Source organism: Prionailurus bengalensis, chromosome C2 (assembly GCF_016509475.1).
Source record: "Prionailurus bengalensis isolate Pbe53 chromosome C2, Fcat_Pben_1.1_paternal_pri, whole genome shotgun sequence".
Classification (NCBI taxonomy): Eukaryota; Metazoa; Chordata; class Mammalia; order Carnivora; family Felidae; genus Prionailurus; species Prionailurus bengalensis.
Window position 1 is genome coordinate 115,035,380 of NC_057350.1, and position 20,724 is coordinate 115,056,103.

The 20,724-nt window shown below is 45.4% G+C and overlaps 1 long non-coding RNA gene across 1 annotated transcript; it reads left to right on the top strand.

Annotated features, from left to right (window-relative positions):
* Positions 1-821: 821 nt before the first annotated feature.
* LOC122492403 lies at positions 822-1,789 on the top strand. Its single transcript, XR_006299610.1, has 2 exons — positions 822-949; positions 1,288-1,789. It is a non-coding gene; the product is annotated as an uncharacterized LOC122492403 (long non-coding RNA).
* Positions 1,790-20,724: the final 18,935 nt, after the last annotated feature.

Below are 20,724 nucleotides of genomic sequence, written 5' to 3' on the forward strand. Positions count from 1 at the left end.
TCAACTCAAACTTTCTCAGGCCAAAAGGGTAACTAGAAGTGTCTGCCTTCAGGTATGGTTGGATCTAGCACCTTTAGTGATGCCATCAGAACTGTTTCTCTCTCTACCTCTTGGCTCTATTTTCTTCTCTGTGATGGCTTTCTTTCACCTGCGCTTTCTCCCAGACTGCTGTGGGAAATTGCCGCCGGCAGCTCCAGCCTCACACAATGCCTAGAACTAGAAACCTCAGAAGTAAAATAGAACCTTCTCTTTCTCTCTCTCCACCCCCCCTCCTTCCCTTCCTCTCTCTCTTGATGTCTACACATCACATCACAGGGAAGACCAGTGCCCTGAAGGATTGACACCTCTGACTGGTCACATAAGGGAGGTGGGGAAGGTCTGAGGAGAGTTTAATCCTTCCAGGACCACACGGAGTGGGAGAAGCATAGTGCCCCAAAGGAAAGGAACATACCATTATAAGACAAAGGGGAAACAGCAATCAGGTAAAATCAACAGACTTCCAATATATCCTGAAAAGCTCTGCTCTCCCTCCCTCTGCTGACCCAGAACTCCCTGTCATTCATGCTATTCAGAAATAATCATCCCACACCCCAACAGCCCTACACCCATCTACCCAGAGCTCTCAATAGATTATATTTCTGCTTTGTTACTCCCCGCTTCCATGGCCTCCTTTTAATTTAGAAGTACATGTCAATCATTTACATTTTAATGTGATTTTTTTTTTTTTGCTAATGCACTGTGTCCTGATAACATCTGGTTGTAAAGCCTAAGCACACAATTAAAGCCTTTATTTCCAGCTTAAATTAATTTTTGTATAGGCAACCAGGGAGGAAGGCTCTCTGCGACACGTGAAAAGTCCAGCTGATGTCCATTTTCCCCTGTGCAAGTCATTAGCACACAGAGCCACCAATGTCAAGTCCTTCGACTGACCACACACCAGATCATCAAGGTAGGAAAACAGAATCTGACTGCAGCCTGTACCCCGAGAATTCCTTCCGCAAGCAGTCATAGGATTTCTTTTAGTCCTGGGACACACTGGCAGCCACTTCTCAAGGGGATTTACTAGGACTCAGAATGATCTTGCCTTCTTTTGTTACCCAAACCAAAGAGTTGGCCCGATCACATTTCATGTGACGTCACCATACCTGAGCAGCCCTCTTAAATATTCTTGCACAATTCTCTTTGTATTTGCTCTCTCAGTTGGAGCAAAAACACTTTATAACCCCTCAACTTAGTGATTTTTGACCACTTAATGCTTCTTCTTCTTCTTTTTTTTTATCTGCAAAGTAAATCTTTTGCAAGGCCTGCTACAGCAACAAAGGAAGGGAGAATTATACTGGCAGGGTGATGGCGCAGCATCCCAGATGCTACAAACAGCGGGAGTAAATGGAACACGACATTTCTTCCCCAGCACTGGGCGGAGGAGGCTATTAGTAAATTGACTAAGAGCTCACACACGCCTGGAGCAGCAGCAGTGAGATCTCCACTGCTGGGCCAACCTTTGGTTTTTAAATACATTCTGCCCACAGGTGGCCCAATGTTTTCTCCAAATTGTTTCTTGTCAACAAATGAGCTCACCCCTCACCCCCTACTTTTCACCCCAAAGCATTGCAAATTCTACCTCTACCCTGTGAGCAAAACAAAAGTGGATTTCCAGTGGAAGAAAATGCATTATATATTCTTTTATTTCTTCTACATTCTCCTGGTTGGATTGGCATTGATTCATGTAGCAAACTTATTCCCTAAGGAAAAGGCTTTACTAATATAGAAATGCTAAACAATACACACATCACCAGAGTTTATTTTCTTCATTCTGTTGGGGGGACTGGCCCCTATGGGCCCGTAATCAATAGGAACTTGCTATTTCCTTGCTGTAAAACACTTGGCTGTAAAAGATTGCCTTCCCTTCCTGTCTTCCCTAGGGCAATGTTTCTCTGCCAACCAATTCCATTGTGGCTGAGGTCCCAAAGACAGCTTAGGTTGTGTTTCCAGGAAAATTCAGGCATGTCCAGGTACCTCTGAAACACTGTGGACAAATAACAGAAGCCCACTTCCAGATCTGTTTTTCACGAAGGTCCAAGAAGCTTACTGAAGGAAACTCTTAAAGAAGGAGAATAGAACTGGCGTGTGCGAATGTGAGCGCAGGAGTGATTAGGAGTGAAGAGCTCACCTTGCCCTCTGGACTGGCCTTCCTGCTGTCCTCCCTCTTAGTTTTCCCCTGTACCCCTTCTCCTTCAGGTCTCTGGCTAGAGCTGGGGATGTTGAAACACAAAAACAAAGGAGAGGTGTTTCACTAAAACCTCTGGAGGAATTTGAGAGACGAAAGGCATATTCCCTTGTGGCCTATGTTTCAGGGTGTAACACGAACAGACAAAAGTGTATTTTCCCCATTTCATGGAGGGCAATCTGGAAGCCCAATATTGTCAACCAGAGCAGCAAAGGGCCAGAGCCACCTGGCACAGCCCAGTCTATCTAAATGAAGAAAGCTAGAAGGATGTCACAGGGAACAAGCTCACAACATGGAGGCAGGTTACGATCATGCCTCACTGAGGCTGCCGTGATCCTGCACTATTTGGTAATAATTTCAGGAGGGAAAGGGGACGGGAAGGATGTGTAGCTAGAGTTGCTGTAATTCTGTGATTAGTGGCTGAGTCAGTAAAAAAACTAACGTTATTAGTATTTCTGTGACTATTTTCCCCCAGGTTTCTTGTAGGGAATTATGAGATTCACAGTTATGGTAAAAATGCATTTGCTCAACTGTCTGTGCTCTCCCCCCTCAATATAATTTTGATTCTAAGTTACTCCGTTTTCTAGTTCCTAAATAAGCTGACATTTACGATCAATCTGGTTTTTCTTTAGTCCTGTAATGTACACCATTTCCAAGAGGTCCCTGGAGGTGTGGAAAGTCGAGGCAGGTCTAGAGATTACAATATTGGTTTCAAATAACAAGTACACTTCCAGCAGGAAAAAGAAAGCAGGCCAAATCTTCAGTCAGACTTCTTCTGGGTGTCCCTTTTTTAAGACTGCAATTTGGACGCCTGCAATTATTTGCATTTTTGTTACTAATTGCTCCTGCCATTGGTGCAACCAACCACTTTTGGGTGCAATTACCCCCTTGTGGGAGCAATTACATAGGAAAACAGTTCTGCACGTGCAGCTAATTGTGACAAAACAAAAGGAGGCTGGGGAGGACAATTTGGCTCCTCAAGTTGTAACTCCAACCTCAAACACGTGCCAGCAACAAAAAGGCGGAACAGAAGGACAGGGTAGTAACACCTACTCGGGGCTGTAGGCTGGAGCAGTCCTTCCTCTGTTTACCATATTTGTAGAAGATTAGATTGTGGACTTATTTAATTAGAAAAGAACAACTCATTTTGGCTACTCATTGGCCTAATGCTGAAGTGGGTTCTAGATACCAAATCAAGCTGGAGTCCTGTAATCACCCAGACTCTCAGAGAATGCCAGATTCTAACGAAATTCATTTTTTTTTTAAAACAAAGAACACTGACACATCCATCCCATTGAATTATAACATACACACAGATCTCCCTCCCCTGTCTCTCCTAAACATGCCAACATAACGGTTTCAGCCTTAGGATGGGGAATGATGGTTTAGTGAGCTGACACATGAGGTCTGATGTCTGATTGCCACGGGCAGCGGCCCAAGTTGGCACAAATATTAAGGATTTTACACAAACAAGATCTTAGGGTTTCCAGGCAGCCCACGCAACGGACAATCATCATATTGTATCTCATTGCCTGACTCAAATCGGGGAATGATTCATTTCATAAGAAATGAAAAAAAGCTGCGCATCGAGGTCCACCCTCAACCTGCTTCTACTTCAGTCAAAGTCACGCACACGCGCGCATGCGCGCACACCCTACCGCCCCCTTAGCTATTTTCTCAGGGGAAGCAGTTAAGCACAGAGGGTCAGGAGTCTGACTGCCTCATTTCATCCTCTGCAAAATGCAGCCCACAGTAGCCCTGCCTCACAGCGTGGTGACAGTGACTAGAAGAGCCAATAAATGGAAACAGCGCCCAACATGCCATACGTGCTATTTGTATCATCACTGACGATATTTCACTGCAAATATTTATTTCTAAATGTCTCCTCCCTGAATTGGTAAGAAAAATTACCCCAAACTTCAGATGACCCTAGAGGCTTTCGAGTCATCCTCCAGCATCATTTCACACGCAGGCCTAAGGGGATATTAACTTCATTTGACTTGCTACTTTCTATCGATTAGAGGCCAGATTCTGGAAAAGTTAGATGTTAATTTGTAGACGATTGATACAGTGCAAATGATTTTTAGCCAGTAAAGAGGCAAACCGTTTCTCTTAAATCAAAAAATAAACACAAAGGTTAAGGTTTTTAGGTTCCTGTAGGACATGAACCAGTTTTATTCTGAACTTTGCGATTTCTTTCGTTGACTAAATTTATCCGTTTTTCCCATCTTCTTTTAAACCAGTTTTGCCATTTTGCTGATCCCCTTACTAACGAATTAAATAAATCTTTGAGGGGCACCTGCGTGGTTCAGTCGTTAAGCGTCTGACTTCGGCTCAGGTCATGATCTCACGGTTTGTGGGTTCGAGGCCCGCGTTGGGCTCTGTGCTGACAGCTCAGAGCCTGGAGCCTGCTTCGGATTCTGTGTCTCCCTCTCTCTCTGCCCCTCCCTTGCTCTCAATCTGTATCTCTTTCTCAAAAATAAAGATTTTAAATTTTTTTAAATAAATAAATGAATCTTTGACACAGACTCACTGTATATTTTTCTGAGATCATGTTTTTACCTTTTAAAAAAGAATTTTTAATTTTGCCAGAATCCAGGAACTCCTTGCAGCCAGGACTCTATCTCAGTGACCTCCATGCCCCAGTTCTATGTTTCTCCCTCTAATGTGCATCTGAATCAGCTGAGGATTCAGTGGGTCTGGGGAAGAGCCTGAAATGTGGAATTTCTAGCAGATGCTGCTGGCCTCAGGCCTGAGCACAATGCCTGGACTTGGAAAATGCAGATGCTTGGAAAACGTTTGTGGGTAAGCATCCACCTGTGGGGGCGATGCCATGCCTTACTCCTCGGGCCACTTGCCTCAACAGCTGTCCTTTAGTTTCACAACTTAACCACGGTAACACAGAGGATCTCACGTGCATGGGGACACAATTAGTAAAGCTTGCTTATCACAGGGACCCGGTTAGAAGAGAGGGCAATGAGAGTGTGAGGAGAGATGTCAGAGGGTTCACCATTAACAGAACACAATCGGTTAGGATGTTAAGACTAAGCCCCCTGTGATGGTAAGGGACCTTCCTGCCCCTGCAGATGCCCCATCGCAGGACTCTCAGTGAGGGAGCGACATCAGCAGCATCACCCCCACCTCATTCCCCAAAGCCAGGTGGATCCCCTCTTAGGCTTCAGAGAAGTGAACCATGGCTGGCCTCACAAACACCGTGGGGCCTCTGCACCAAGGCAGTGGACTTAGTGTCCCACTCCTGTTGTCTTGGGGCACCCCACCTTCACATGTCTCCATGTATATACAGTTAACATCAGTAGCCTCTCCACTATTAGAAAAAATAATCAGGAGCTTGCGTATGAATCTAGGAGGCATTATGAGTGTCTACCACAGCGATTCTCCACTCTGGCAGCCCATTAGAACTGGAAGGCACCTGGGTGGCTCAGTCCATTAAGCGTCCGACTTTGGCTCAGGTCATGATCTCACGGCTGGTGGATTCGAGCCCCCACTGGGCTCTGTGCTGACAGCTCCGAGCCTGGAGCCTGCTTCGGATTCTGTGTCTCTCCCTCTCTGTCCCTCCCATGCTCGCTCGCTCTCTCCCTCTCTCTCAAAAATAAACACTAAAAAGAAATTAAAAGAACTGGGAGCTTGAGTGAAAACGTATGCCCAGTGTCACCTCCAGAGAGTGTGCTGTAATCAGTCCGGGAGGGGACCTGAGTATCGCACGAGGTCTTTAGGGAAAATGGCCACATCAGCTGCACCGTCCGAAGAAACTGGGACGTTGTTGCTTATCAATTCCTTCCCTCAGGCCAGCAACACATTAGGTTGAAGTGTCTCTAGCCATCTTAGGAGAATTGCAAATTTTCAAAGAAAGTAGCTTTAATTCTTTGTAGTTTATAATGTGACTGTGTTAAAGTTGCTTTTGAGGGAAAATACTAGATTCTAGAAAAGCTCCAGTGTGGGCAACACGTGAGGCCTGGCCGTGAGGGGCGCCTTCCCCAGGCACCTGAAAATATGGGGAATAATGTTTCAACTGAGGCTGAAACTAATAAAATCCACATATAATGGATATGATTAAGCAGCCATGAAATTGTAAGCATGTGACTATGAAGTTTTCTTTGGTATCGTTGGTAAAATACTTATTGAAAAAATAAAATATTTCCAAAATAAAAGAAGTTACTTTGAAAAGAGTGATATGAGGTAAGAACACAAAGTCTCTCATTTCTATGCCCTCTCTCACTCCCCATCCCTGCTTCTTGTCCTTCACCAGGAGCCACACTGCTGGCCTGGAAAGGAATGAAGGAGTATTCAACCTGAAAGTTGGTCCGAGCTAGTACCTCTGTTAATGAGGAAGATGCTTTTGGATAACACCCATTCTTATTCCGAGAAATAGAACTAATGCTATGGAAAGTGTCATTAAGTACCAACAAAAATAATGTCAAACATACGTACCTATTTGGAAAGGCTGGAGAAAAAAAGGAGGAGAAGAACAGAAGAATAGCTAAAATACGGAAGACAAATGTAAACAAGCAGGGACAAATAGTGGCTTGGTACTGTGTGCCAGGTACTGTAGATGTATTATTTTAAACAATTCTCAAATGAGCCCAACGAGGTGGGGGTCATTACTGACATCTCTCGAACAAGGTCTCTTTTCTGTAGCGGCAGCTGAATCAAGATCTTTCCCCACTCAGGCAATTTAGATCATTTCCAGTTTTGGTGTCAGGAAGAGGAGGGCACACTGGGTGCCCGAATGCTGGATGTTCCTGGGGAAGGAGAGGACCAGGGGTACATCATGGAAGTGGAGCCCCAAGAAGCAAGGAAGCTGGGCCCTGAGTGAGCGCAGGAAAAACCGACGAAAGGCCAGGGACACCCACACTGTGTGAGGAAGCAAGAAACAAACGTTTACTCATTCATTCACTTATTCATTCATTCATCCATTCAGAAACCACTTACAGAGATTTGCTATGTGCCAGGCACTATTCTAAAGGCTTTGTAAATATTAGCTCGTTTAATACGACATGACCCTCATTCTACAGATGAGGAAACTGTCACCCAAACAAGTGTGAAGCTACTGATTAGGAGTTTTATTTATGGCGGCAGTGAGGTAACCCTAATGAACGTAGAGTCACTATGTAGATATTTTCTATTCAGACTTAAAGGACTAACTTTGTCAAGAAGTTGACAAAGCCCAGAATAGTGACTTTAAAACATTAGAAGTGAGGTCCAAAAGACATCTCCCATTCTGCTGTGTCTCAGCTCAGAACATTTATGACAAGGATGAGTTCATTCGGATGGTGTGGAGGAGTGTAATGCGTGGACTGCTAATGATCTTTTTGAAGGTATGTACATAGCTTTATTTATGAAATCTCTTGTGAAAGTCACCGTCTTTTCAGCAAAATGAATAAGTTGATCACTGGGATTCTGGTGCCTGCGTGTTCTCATCTGTCGGATGAAAGACAGGGACTGATGAGCTTGGAAGAGTACCTTCCAGAATCAACATTAAGTGTCAACATTCAACGTCCCGCGTGGAGGCCGTCTCAACACAGGAACTTTAATTTAAACTGAGAGCAATTGCTTTTCATAAACAGCTCACAGACTCATGGCCGAATCCGAGCCTCTGATCCCGGCCTCAGCTCAGAGCATGGAGAAGACATGAAGGGTCTGTGTAGGAACGGGAGCGTAGGTACTGATTCCCCCTAAGGTAAAAAGATTGTAAACTAACTTTAAGTTGGCTGTTGTTTAAAGATCACACGTGCTGTATGATTTTACAATAAATAAAGAGAAATAACACAGTGAATAAATATGTGAGCCATTTTCCTTGGCTGCCAGGCTGCAGCACCGCTGTCTCCTATTTCTAAGAGAAAACATATCAGATCAACCGAGACCGTTTGACTTCCTCTCCCTTCCATCATTTCCTGCTGCCTTTTGTTCTCTGCCCTTTTATTCCTCCTCATTAGAGCCTCTGGCTCTCTAATTTTGCAGTTCCATCATTTGACACTGAGTTCACCTTTCCTTTTGACAGGACCCGCTGCTTTCTATTTTCCCTTCCCACTCTGCAAAGATAAAATCTCATTTCTCAATGAAAACCGAGACTCAGATACAAAGTATACTCAGGAATTGGCTGAACTGGCAAAGAAAAAAAGAAAATTATTGAATGAGCCAGATAGGTGACCCTAGCCCAAACCCAGCTTTAAATCTGGCATAACTATTACCTTTTTTCAAATGCAAAACGGAACCAAAATCACTACTTTGTGAAGGTTTTGTGAAACTTAATCGAGCACTGCAGTGGGGCGGGTGAATGGTGATATCTACAATGAGAATCGATGCGAACAAACTGCGCAGTCACCAGACTGAACCTAAACCAAACTGGAACAGACTGGGGTGCAGCTAGAATCTCAAACCCAAGCATAACATTTTAAGGTTCTGCTCCATGTAGGGCTAAAGCAGCAACTACTAGGAATTTTATTAAGTACACTTAGTAGACTCTGAAAATAAACAGCTTTGAGAATTTGGTTTTACCCTTCAGATTAGTGGGCTCTTATTTAGGCTTCAAGCTAAAGTTGGTTGGGTACCCAATCTTCCAATATTTCTCTCCCTCCTCCTCCTCCCCTTCCCTTCTTCTCCCTCTCCCTCTCTATCCCCCCACTCTTTCCTTCAGTCCTTGCCCCTTCCTCTTTGCCTCTCTTCCTCCCAGGTCCTCTCCCTCTCCCCTCTTGCTCTTTTCGACCTTTGACTAGGGGATGTGTGCGGCAGGGATGACCTCCAAGTCTTAGCCTTCTTACAATTACTTCCTCAAGGGAACCAATCCATTTTCATGAATCCGGCTCCTTATCCCTATGATTTCTATCCTTTCCCCGAAATTCCAGGTCTACAGGACACAGTCACATGGATGTTGTTGTAGCTTGTCCCCAAGAAAGTTGCGTCACATCCTTCCCTTGTTGAAAGGCACAGCCTTTCCCTTCACTCCCTTGAATCTGAGGGGCCTGTGACTGCTTTGACTAAGAGAACAGAGTGGATGGAGTGCTGTGAAACTTCTTGGGGTAGGTTTTAAGAAGCCTTACAACTTCTGCCCGAGTCTCCTGGAACTAGTGTTCCTGGAGAAGCCAACCACTGTGAAAGTATACAACTACCCTAAGATCACCATACTGCAAGGAAGCCCATGCCTGCAACAAGGAGAAGCCGTATGGAGAGAGTGATGCCCAACGAGCCCCCAGCCGGCCCAGACATCACAGCCCAAGCACCAGACACATGAATTAAGAAGCCATAACTTCAGCCTTAGCTGCCATCTGACTGCAATCCAGGTGAGAACTACCAGGTGAGCTTATCAAAACCATAGATCTGAGGTGTCTGGGTGGCTCAGTCGGCTAAGCATCTGACTCTAATTTTGCCTCGGGTCCTGATCTCATGGTTAGTGAGTTCGAGCCCTGCATCAGGCTCTATGAGGGGCCTGCTTGGGATCCTCTCTTTTCCTCTCTCTCTGCCCCTTACCTGCTTTCACACATGAAAGTGCTCTGTCTCTCTTTCTCAAAATAAATAAATTAATTTTAAAAACCCCACCCAGAATGGTGAGAGATACTAATAAGTGGTTGCTTTAAGTCCCCAAATCTCAAGGTGGTTTGTCATGCAGTAATAAATAACTGGAAGAGATGTCTAACTTCTATTCAATTGCTGATTCATTCATTTAACAATTGTTGGTTGAACACTTACTATATGAGCAGCAACTTGCTGGATACTAGGAATGGCAATGGATAAGACAGATCCACTTCTTGCTCCCATGGGGCTGATACTCTTTTGGAAAGAGAGATATTGGACAAAAATTGATCCACCACTTCAAACTTCTAACACCTCCTTCCCTGCTTCATGCTCAGCTAGTAACTTTTCACATGTTTCATTGAGATACTAGAACTAATCAGGGAGGAACTGCTTCACCAACCTAGGACATAGACTTTAATCTGGCAGCATCTATGTAGAAATCTCCACCCACCTTCTCTCAGTCTCTAAATGAAATGTCCCCAGAGGCCACCCCCATCCACTTGAGGTCTGGATCCCATTTCCTTCACAATGACTTCTCCATCACTTCAATCAGAAATCAAACAAGCTCCAGATGATCTCGACCAGGCCCTTGACTTGAAATACCATCTTTAGGTTGAGGACCAGGAATCCATATCTCCAGCCTTGATCCCCACTAAGAACCACAAACTGGTATCTGGCCCCCCAACTTAGATATACACTTACATATATTTTTTTTAATGTTTATTTATTTACTTGGAGAGAGAGAGAGAAAGAGAGAGGAGAGAGAGAGAGAGAGAGAAAGAGAGAGAGAGATTGAGAATCCTAAGTAGGCTCAGTGCTATCAGCGCAGATCCTGACATGGGGGTCAATCCCATGAACTGTGAGATCATGACATGAGCCGAAATCAAGAGTCAGATGCTCAACCAACTGACTCCACCCAGGCGCCCTTAAACTTACATACCTTAATAGGTGTCTCCAACTTGACATGACTCAAACAGAACTCTGGAGGCATCACCTGCTGCCCACCCTCTCTCACATTCTTTTCTGTCCCAATAAATGTCTTCTTCACAATTCCCTTCTGAGATACACAAGTTATCCTTGATTCTTTTCTTTGTCTCCCCCACATCCAATCCAGCAGGCAGCCCTGTTGACCCTAATTCCAAGACGCATCCTGAATCCACTCACTCTTTTTCAGCTTCGGCATCTCTGCCCTGGCGCAAGCCACCATCCTCCCTCTCTAGATTGCTCAAGTTATAGCCTCCTGATTTCCACTCTAAGAGTCCTTCGACCATCCACTTTCCTTACACCGTCTAGACTATCTTTTAGAAACATGAATTATATCATGAGACAACTCCTGTTTAATAGCTTCCTCATGGCTTCCATTGCATTTCGAAAGCTAACATCTTTGTCTCCTTTTTTGTTTTTTTTTAAATTCTGTGCCCCTGTTTCCATGATCCGGCCTCTCACGCTTCATTTCACATGACTCTTGCCCTCATCTACCGCGTTCCAGCGATGAGATCTTCCACTCTTGCCACAAGGCGGGCTCATTCCCACTTCAGGGCCTCCGCACCAGCCATCCACCCTGGTCTTGCTTGGTTGACTCTTGCTATTCAGCCTTTGGCTCCAGCGTCTCCTTCTCAGACTTCCCAACCTAGTATGATGCCACTCTATTTTAATTCCTCACATAATACTGCTCACTCTCTGACCTGGTTCCTATTCCTGTACTTTTTACCTTTTCTGTGTTCCATCACCCTGCACCTAGAAAGTAAGCTTCACGTGTGTAAGGGTTTTGTCCTGTTGACTGCAGCCTCCTCAGCAGCCAGAACAGTGCCTGGCCCACAGTAGGTGCTCAGTAAATATTTATTGGCTGGCAGATTGAAACAGTCACTAATATGATGAGAATTATGAAGAAGAGTGCCAGGTGCTATGGGAGCAGATAATGAGCGGACTACCCTCGTTTCAGGGGTATCAGGATCCATTTCCTTGAGAAGGTAGCACTTCAAGCAAAGACCAAAGAATTAAAAAGAGAAAGTCAGAAAAGCTGGGGGTGGGGAGGTATGCAGAATTTCCTGAGGACAGGAAATTCCTGGTTCTCAGGGAAAGAGGTTAAGCAGGTCAGGTCAGGGCCAGACCTTGTGGAAAGAGCAGGCCCTGAGAAGGGCCGTGGTGCCTTCAGGTCTCTCACTTTCATCTTGCCTACACCTTGCTCCCCTTTTTGCCATTTTGAAATCTTCATGAACATGCCTTTCTCAGGGACTCCCTGAGACTCCCATTTTCCCCACAGGGTTGTGAAACCCTGGGGTCACCTCTATTTCCTCTCATTGGGAATATTATCCAATGGATCACCCCTCTCAAATCTCTCATCTGCTCTATGGTCCCCATTCTCACCATCCATGTGGCAGAGAGGAGCCCCTTTTTCACATGGAGACCCTCGGGCCTCTATCTTAGACCCTCTGACAGCATTTTAGAGACCCACTGACTCTCACTTGCCCCAACCCTTCACCACACACACACACACACACACACACACAAATCCTACCAGCCTGTGGCCCCCACACTTAATCTTCCAGGGCAGTGACCTTCATCACAGCAGTTCTCCAACTGAAGACTTGACTCCTTGGTTCCAACAACATCAGCTCTCAACTCCATCACCAGGCTCCATGCCTCCCATTCCAGCTGATTTCCCAGCACCTCTTCTGAAAGATACTGCTCCATAAGGCAATGAACACACCAAAATCCTTCTCCGCCCCCACACGTTCACACGTGCCCCAGAATTACCTCCTCTCTCCTCTCAACAGCCTGAATCCTCCTCCTTCATAAACACCTGCCCATCACTCAGGATGTGGCCATGGCTAAAAGTTCAGAGTCTAGAACCAGATGGCACCGCTCCACCCTCACTGGCAGTGGGTCCATTATCCACTTCACCTCTCCGTGCCTTGTTCTCCTCATCTGCAAAATGAGAGCAAAAAGAGTACCCAAGTCAGAGGGTTCTTGTGAGGATTACAGGAGTTTACATATGTGAAGTACTTAGGACAGTGTCTGGTATACTGAAAGCACTAAAAAGTGTTTACTATTGTTGTTTTTGTTGTTTTCAATCTATCATTTCTGTTCTAAACTCATAAATCATGCAGGGTAGTCCATATCACACACTTAGAGCTTACTTCTATTCCCAATTGTATTTTTCCCTATTGTTTCCCAAGACCCCCCAATGGGATTCTCATTTCCTTGAAGACAGAGGATCAACAAAGGTTGTGTTCTCTGCTGGCAGCCTCAGATGAGCCAGACAGGGTCCTGGCCTGTAACCATCCTTCAGCACCATGGAGTGTAGAAGTATTGGTAACAACGAGGCCCAGGGTGGGATGTTGGGCAAGGGCTATGGAAGCACCAAGGAGGAGCTTTCTGGAAGCAAGGCTTCCCGAGCTGTAGGCTGAAAGAAAAATGAGAATCAGGTGTATAAAGTAGGGGATGGAGGAGACTGTAACAATTCACCCTGACCCACACAAGCTGAGCTATTCTTCCTAAAGTGGCATTCAACAGCAGCACTAGCTCAACATCCAAATAGCACTGGAAAGGATTTTAAAACTCTCCTGAAGTTTTTAAAATGAGTCCAACGCAAGATACACTCCATGAATCAGAGCAAATTATCCTAAAATCCCTCCTGAGCTACCCTTACCCGTCTCCACAGCAGCCACTCGGAAACCCCTCCTGGCTGCTTTCCCTACCTGTTCTCAAACTCTCCTCCCTGTTCTCCTCCAGCCTCACCACTTCCCTTCCACCTGCCCTTCCCACTTCTGCTCAGCCCTTCATTGAATAGGATGAGTTTTGCTTCTGTAGGCCTCCTTCAATTCATCTTTTGTTCTCAGCAGCAACACAAAGCCAGGCTCCAAGGCCTCGTTTGAAAAGAGGGGGAGGCTGCAAATATTTATTATCCTATACTTTTTCTTTAGCCCCGTCACAAATTCCCCCTAGTGAAAGCTTCATGAATGTGCCTCTGAAGACAGGAAGGACATCACACCATCCAGACCACCCTCCACCCACCCCAGCGTTCCACCCCAACACTTCTCTCCTATCAGGTCGAGCCAGATTCCCCTCTGACATCAGTGAGTGGGGGGGGGGAAGGGGGGATGTGAGGCTGTCTCTGAGGACTGGGCCCTAACAGAGAGTTTCTTCTAGAACAATGACTCTGAATTGCACTGTAAGAAATACATTTTACACTGCAGCCAAATGTGCACTGTGCACACACACACACACACACACACACACAACTGTAATAAAAGTTTAGTAAAAGATGACTTAACCTTCACTTTCTATTATATTCTATATATGTCATTTAAAAATGTGAATAATCATTATCTTTTAGGGATATATACCAAAGTATTTACAGATAAGATGATAGAAGTTTTGGAACTGGCTTCAAAATAAATGGGACAGATGAAATGAAATGTAGATGAAACGAGACTATGAGGTGGTGACTGTTGAAACTGGGCAAGAGGCACATGGCAGGACATGATACTATTCTTCCTAATATTCTATATATTCTATATATGTCTTCCATAATAAAAAATTTAAAATAGGGGCACCTGGGGGGCTCAGTTGGTTAAGCGTCCGACTTTGGCTCAGGTCATGATCTCACGGCTTGTGAGTTCCAGCCCCGCATGGGGCTCTGTGATGACAGCTCAGAGCCTGGAGCCTCTTCAGATTCTATGTCTTTCTCGCTCTCTCTCTTCCCCTCCCCCACTCACACTCTGTCTCTTTCTGTCTGTCTCTGTCTCTCAAAAATAAACATTAAAAAAAATTTTTTTTAAATAAAACAAAAGTATTGGTTGTGGCCTACCAAATTGATTTCACAATCCACTAATAGGCCAAGGATTATAGTTTGTAAAATACCTTCTAGAAAGCCTGGGAAATTTGAAACTAGAAGGCAGGAAAGCATGTCAACATCTAGATAAAATCTAATACACACACATCCCAAACAAGGTCTGTTTCTTCTTCCAGAGTTAGAAGGTGGGGTGTTTGCTGAGTTTTGTTTCGCCTCAGGGTACAGGTCCTTATCAGACATGCCTCTTTGCCAGAATGGAAACCTACAAGCAGTTATCTCCACCCACCAAGATTGGGGTCAATTTCTCATGAACTGAGATTTTCTGGACTTCAGAGGGTTTGTGCCTGAGGCCTACAGCAATCCTGTCTATGATCAACCACGATGTCATGTTACAGTGAAACCAAATTAGGGGACATTGTCTGTAACCAAAGCCCTGCAGGGACTCTGAGAAGGCCCTGGGAGGGGTATGAAACATGCTCATCCTTCCTCTACAACCATCTGGCCGCCGCCGAGGGCTCCTCAGGTGCCCCCTGGTATTCTCTGAGGAATCCTGCTCACTGGATCCTTCTATTCCTTTCTAATTCGTTTATTAAAGTGCAAGTTCAGGAGATCCCGGGTGGCTCAGTTGGTTAAGCATCCGACTTCGGCTCGGGTCATGAGCTCATGGTTCATGAGTTTGAGCCCCGCATCAGGCTCTGTGCTGACAGCTCAGAGCCTGGAGCCTGCTTCAGATTCTCTGTCTCACCTCTCTCTCTGTCCCTCCCTGCTCGCTCATGTTCTCTCTCTCTCTCTCTCTCTCAAAAATAAATAAACATTAAGAAAAAATTTTAAGTGCAAGTTCAGACAGCTTTTTGTTTGTGCAAAGTGTAGGATTGTTCAGCACCTCTTGGTCACGAGGCATTCTGAACTAGCTTCAAAGCTCTTCATCACGCTGTGCCAAGTAGATGCTGCAGCCGACCCTTGTGTCTGAAAGCACACGTGGACCATTTCCCTCTTCCCTCTGCTATGCATTTATTAACTCCACATAGAAACCCCACTTTGGTGGCAAAAATCTTTCCATAGCTGAAGCAATTCTGCCACAAAAAAACAGAGGCTTCTAGGGTTTCAGTTCACAATGTTCACCCTGTGGACCCACCCTTCTCCCCGCTGGAAGCATATCATCTTTATAACTCAAGGCTCTCTTTTCCCATCCTATCCACAGTTTCTGCAGGGTTGTTTTTTTTTTTAATATACCAAATAATCTTTACGAGTGGTTTCCAAACCTCTGTCTCTTGAACCACCACGGGAGCCCACTGCTGTTAGTATGTGTATGGATAAAATCTAATACGGCAGGTGGGGGAAATGACCAAAGAGGTGACATAAACAGCCAAGGCAGTCCTGTATGGTGTCTGTTCCAAGCAGACAAAAAGGGAAGTGATGATTACATCCAATCTAGACAGGACAGTGAGCTTCGCCAGAAAAACTGGCAGTTGTGGTTATCAGTGGGTCCCCCTGGAATGCTTTGCAAAATGTGATGTCAAGTTGCCAGGCACTGGGATATAATCTCCATTTTGGACATTACTGCCTTTATGAAGTAAGGCAAGCTTCTGCTTGAGGAAGGGCAGGTTCCATCTACTGCCTATAATGCAGAAAGTGTGGTCCCATGCCCTTTCTCGACCAGATGGCTACATAGGTTGACTATTATCCCTATTCTCCTGGATGACGTTGTCTGGGCAGTAATAGATCGATCTCAGGAGGGCCTGGTTGTGTGGCTTCTGACCATGTACCTGCAGTATCTGTTGACCTGTTAGATCTGCTTTGTGGGGATGGGCACATAACCTCAGCACCATCATTCCTGGAAGCTATCAGCAAAAAAAGTCTAAGCCCAAGTCCTCCAAACCCTGACCAGGTACCTAGAAACGGAGGGTCCCGAGTACACTATTGAACTATTCTGGGATCATTTAAACAACATTGCAGAATGGTACTTTTGGCTTATAAATGTATATATAGACTACCTCCTGGAAGAAATTAGAAGCCATCCCCACTCCCATAAAGTAGACTATAAAAAGGTTGCTGACAGCCTTTGTAATAACTTACATACAAAGATTGGTGACTCCAGTGGTAACCTTCTCCACCGATAGTGGAGAAACGCGATAGTCTACTGTGAACTCCCTCATTTTGTTTCTTGCAACCTCTGCAGAAACCTGTTCCCTCACTTGCCATTGAGTCATCACCACCAGCTCTCTTGGAGATGCCCCCCAGAGCCCTCACTGAGCGTCAGTTCCTCCAGCTGGCTAAGAGAAGAACTGACGCATCCAGGGTGACTCAGGATTAAGACTCCTCACTCCAGTTAAAAACCATAAAAAATCAAAAATCAAAAAAAAAAAAATCACACGTAGGAAGCCATTTCTCTACAAACTGTGATATGACTGCTACTATTGCTCCAAAAACAGACATTAATCTAGCCTTGCTGGGATCATGTCCTATGGCCTTTGGGGATTCTATACTCCAGAGGCAGGGAACAAGGTCTGGTCTAGGACCAGGTCGTAGTATAGCCTCTTGGCTTCAGGAAACCCTGCTGTCCAGGTCTTCCATCACTGCGGTGGACACTTGGTGAAGTGGCATTACCAGCTGACCCCAGGGAGTGAGATGAGCAGCTCTCTGAGCAGTTGGGCCTGGGGACCCTCCGCCTGTGTATGCTACTCACACTGCCCATCCCCCTGATATCTACCTCTGACTTCCTTTCTTTTCTGTAATGGATTCACACTGCAGAAACTGTGTCCATGGAGGCTCAGACACACAGAACAGAACAAAGCAAAAGAAAACAGAGCAAAGCCGATGAGGGAGTCGACCCTCTCAGTCTTAGCGCAATGTCCAGAGGCCCTGTGCAAGTCAGACTCTGTTAGTGCTGCCAGTCCTGGGTCAGACGTTTCCCCAAAACCTGGCTCCACAGTTTCTAAGTGGGTTCCACCCCTTTCCCAGGATTTCGAGGTGCTGCTCCACAGAGAGAGGCTGCTAGACTGAGTCCACGCCATCTACTTCGCTCTGTAAGACCATCAGCAGGCAGTCTTGGTGAGGGTGTCCTTGAAGCTCCATTCGGGGAGATATTCAACTCAGTGTATTGCTGGGACCAAAAGGACAAGGTCCAGAACACCTTCTCCCTGTTTTGCCGGGTTGGGCACTCAGAGTGACTAGAACCAAGGAGTAAAGCTGGGAAGTGTTAAGAGATTGTAACTTACGTTTTCTCCTTTCCCTTTGCAGCCTATGACAGCGAGTTGAGGGCCTACGAGGCAGGGCCACATTATGACTTTTAAAGTTTATTTCATTTTGAGAGAAAGAGAGAGAGAGAACACGAGCAGGGAGGGACAGAGAGGGAGGGAGAGAGAGAGAATCCCAAGCAGGCTCCATGCTGTCAGCACAGAGCCCCATGCAGGGCTCTAACTCAGGTCATGACCTGAGCTGAAAGGAAGAGTCCAACTCTTAACCGACTGAGCCACCCAGGCGCCCCCCCATTATGACTTTTGAGGGCCCTAGGCAGTTTCACCTTCATGGGCCTCTTCCTCCATAAAAAATATTTAAAACTATATTTTCCTGTTGTATTGCTATAAAGGACAAATATGCTAGCATTATGTATTAAAACACTTTCTTCATAGTTCAAAGTTTATAAAAGTCATATTCAGGAGATGGAGGTTTGCAGACAATCCTTCATTGTGTTTCCTTCCATCTTTCCACACTGGCCCTGAGCTTTCTGCTCTCAGGTGTCATTTCTGAAGCTCTAATTCTCTTTGAAGGGTAGGGGAATGTATGTGAAGGGAGGTATCATTTCCCACACACAAATCACCAGAGCACTGTATTAATAAAGGATTACAGTTTCCAATTTTAAAGGAAATTTTATTTAAGCATACTAGCAGAAATACCAAGAATAAATTTTGTCATTTACTACGAACATCATTGCAGATGTACTAGCATTAGTCATGAGAAAAACTATTTAAAAGATGTTTACAAAGCTACCTTCAGAATCTTGGGCTTCATTATCATAATATTTTCCAGCCGTTGATTAATTGAGTATCCAGTCTTATGATTCACTGAGTCACAAATAGAGAGACAGAAGATTGGCAATGGCTCTTAAAATATTTCACATTGGTCATTTTCAGAATTTATCTGAAAATTTATCACAATTTTCTTTGTCAGTGTGGTGCGGATTCAATTTTTCCTACCTTATTCTACAGGTCAGAATTTAAGATGGAATCTTGAAAATTTTCTGTTCTTTTCAAAAGATATCAGGGGTGCCTGGGTGGCTCAGTTGGTTGAGCGTCTGACTTTTGATTTCGGCTCAGATCATGATCTCACAGTTCATGGGTTTGAGCCCTCTGTCCAGCTCTGCACTGACAGGGCGGAGCCTGCTTAGGATTCTCTCTCCCCTCTCTCTCCCTTCCCTGGCTCGTGCTCTCACGCTCTCTCAAAAATAAACATTTAAAGTATATTTTAATTAACATTAACCTAATACAGGTTAGCAGCACACTGAGCAGCAGATTACATGTGTCCTCGAATGAGGATGGAGTATTACAAAATTAGAGAGATTGAGTACTGCTTTTAATTTCGTCAGAACTAAGTTTAGAACTGAATTATCGGTGGGGAAGGGTAACGAATTTTCCCTCCACCCTTCTAGTTTCTCAGCTGAGACCCCTCCCATGGTAAAGAAAGTAACAGGAGAAAAACAAAATTATGTACCCTTGGGAGCATCACAAAGATATGACCCAAAAGCAGCCAGGCACTTGAGGCTTACATACCTCCTAAGCTAAGGAAAGGGATGGGGCCTGGGGCTTCAAAGGGGAAGAAGACAATTCATAGGAAGGTAAAAAGAGCACATGTTCAGTAAACAAAGGTTGCTCTGACTTGCAGCTAAGTCTTTCAGATGAAAAGGTTATCTCTGGTAATAACTCTTTTCCTGGTGCAGACCCCCATTCTAGTTTCTCTTAGGCAGTTATGGGGGAGTTAAGAAGCTTTTCCTGTGTCTGCTGGGTCTTGAATGCCTTCAGCTCAATATAAGCCGCATGCCAAAGTGGCGCATTCTGGTGTGGTTTGGTCTGAACCCCTCATTATCTTAGAGCAGCAGTATGCAAACTACAACCTGTGGGCCAAATCCAGCCTACCACCTGTTTTTGTATGGTCCAGAAAAATGTTTTTCACATTTTTAAATTGTTTAAAAAGAAAAAAAAGACAAAAGAAGAATATTTAGTGACATTTGAAAATTATGTGAAATTCAAATTCCGATGTCCATAAATGGAGTTTAATTAGAACACGACCATGCAAATTCATTTAGATTGTCTATGGCTGCTTTCTTGCTAAAGGGCAGAGTTGAGTATTCTTGACAGAGACCGTCTGTCCCACAAAACCTGAACTTTTTACTCTCCAGTTCTTACAGAAAATGTTTGTTGATCCCTGAGAGCCTAAGAATTCATACACAGCATTAAAGCCACCAAGTTTCTTCTGGTGATCTCCTAGTGGGGGCTTATATAGTAACATTTTGAGATAAGCAACTCTTATCCATGAATAATATCACCAGTTAACCTCTGTTGACCTCTTATGCGCCAGGCTCTGTGCTAGGTGTTTTTGTTTGTATGTTTGTCTTGCCTTGTTTTGCTTTTGTTTTAAACTTTTTTTTTGAAAAATACACTCTTTGGCTTTCTTGAGGGTTTCATGAAACATGAACCATACAGGAGAGTGTCCCAGCCCGGTTCCCACCTTGGGGGGGGGGGGCGGGGGGGCGGTGCCAGCCAACACTCCTGCACTGCGGCTTCTCTGCTCCCCTGCCACCTAGCCTCCCCTCCGGCCACCTGTCCTGCCTGGGCCGGCTGGGCCTCCACTTAGAGGAGGTCATGAAGCTGTTCTCCACGCAGACGACGCCGACGCCACGCCGAGGGCAGTGAGGGCGTCGTGGCAGCGCGCGGCTTTGAGCTCTGGCAGTCTGCGCGCCGGCAGCTAGGGGGCCTGGCCCGTGGAGACGCGGCCTCGGTCCGACACGTCTCGAAGTAGCTGTCGAGGAGCCGGCCCCCTTGGGGTCTGAGCCGTGCCGCACGCTCTTCTGCGGCCAGGTGAGGGGCTGCAGCACACTTCTGCCGTCGACGGAGAAGACGTGGGCCGGGGCTTCAGCCGGCCCTCGGAGCCGGAGGACAAGGCCTCCCAGCTG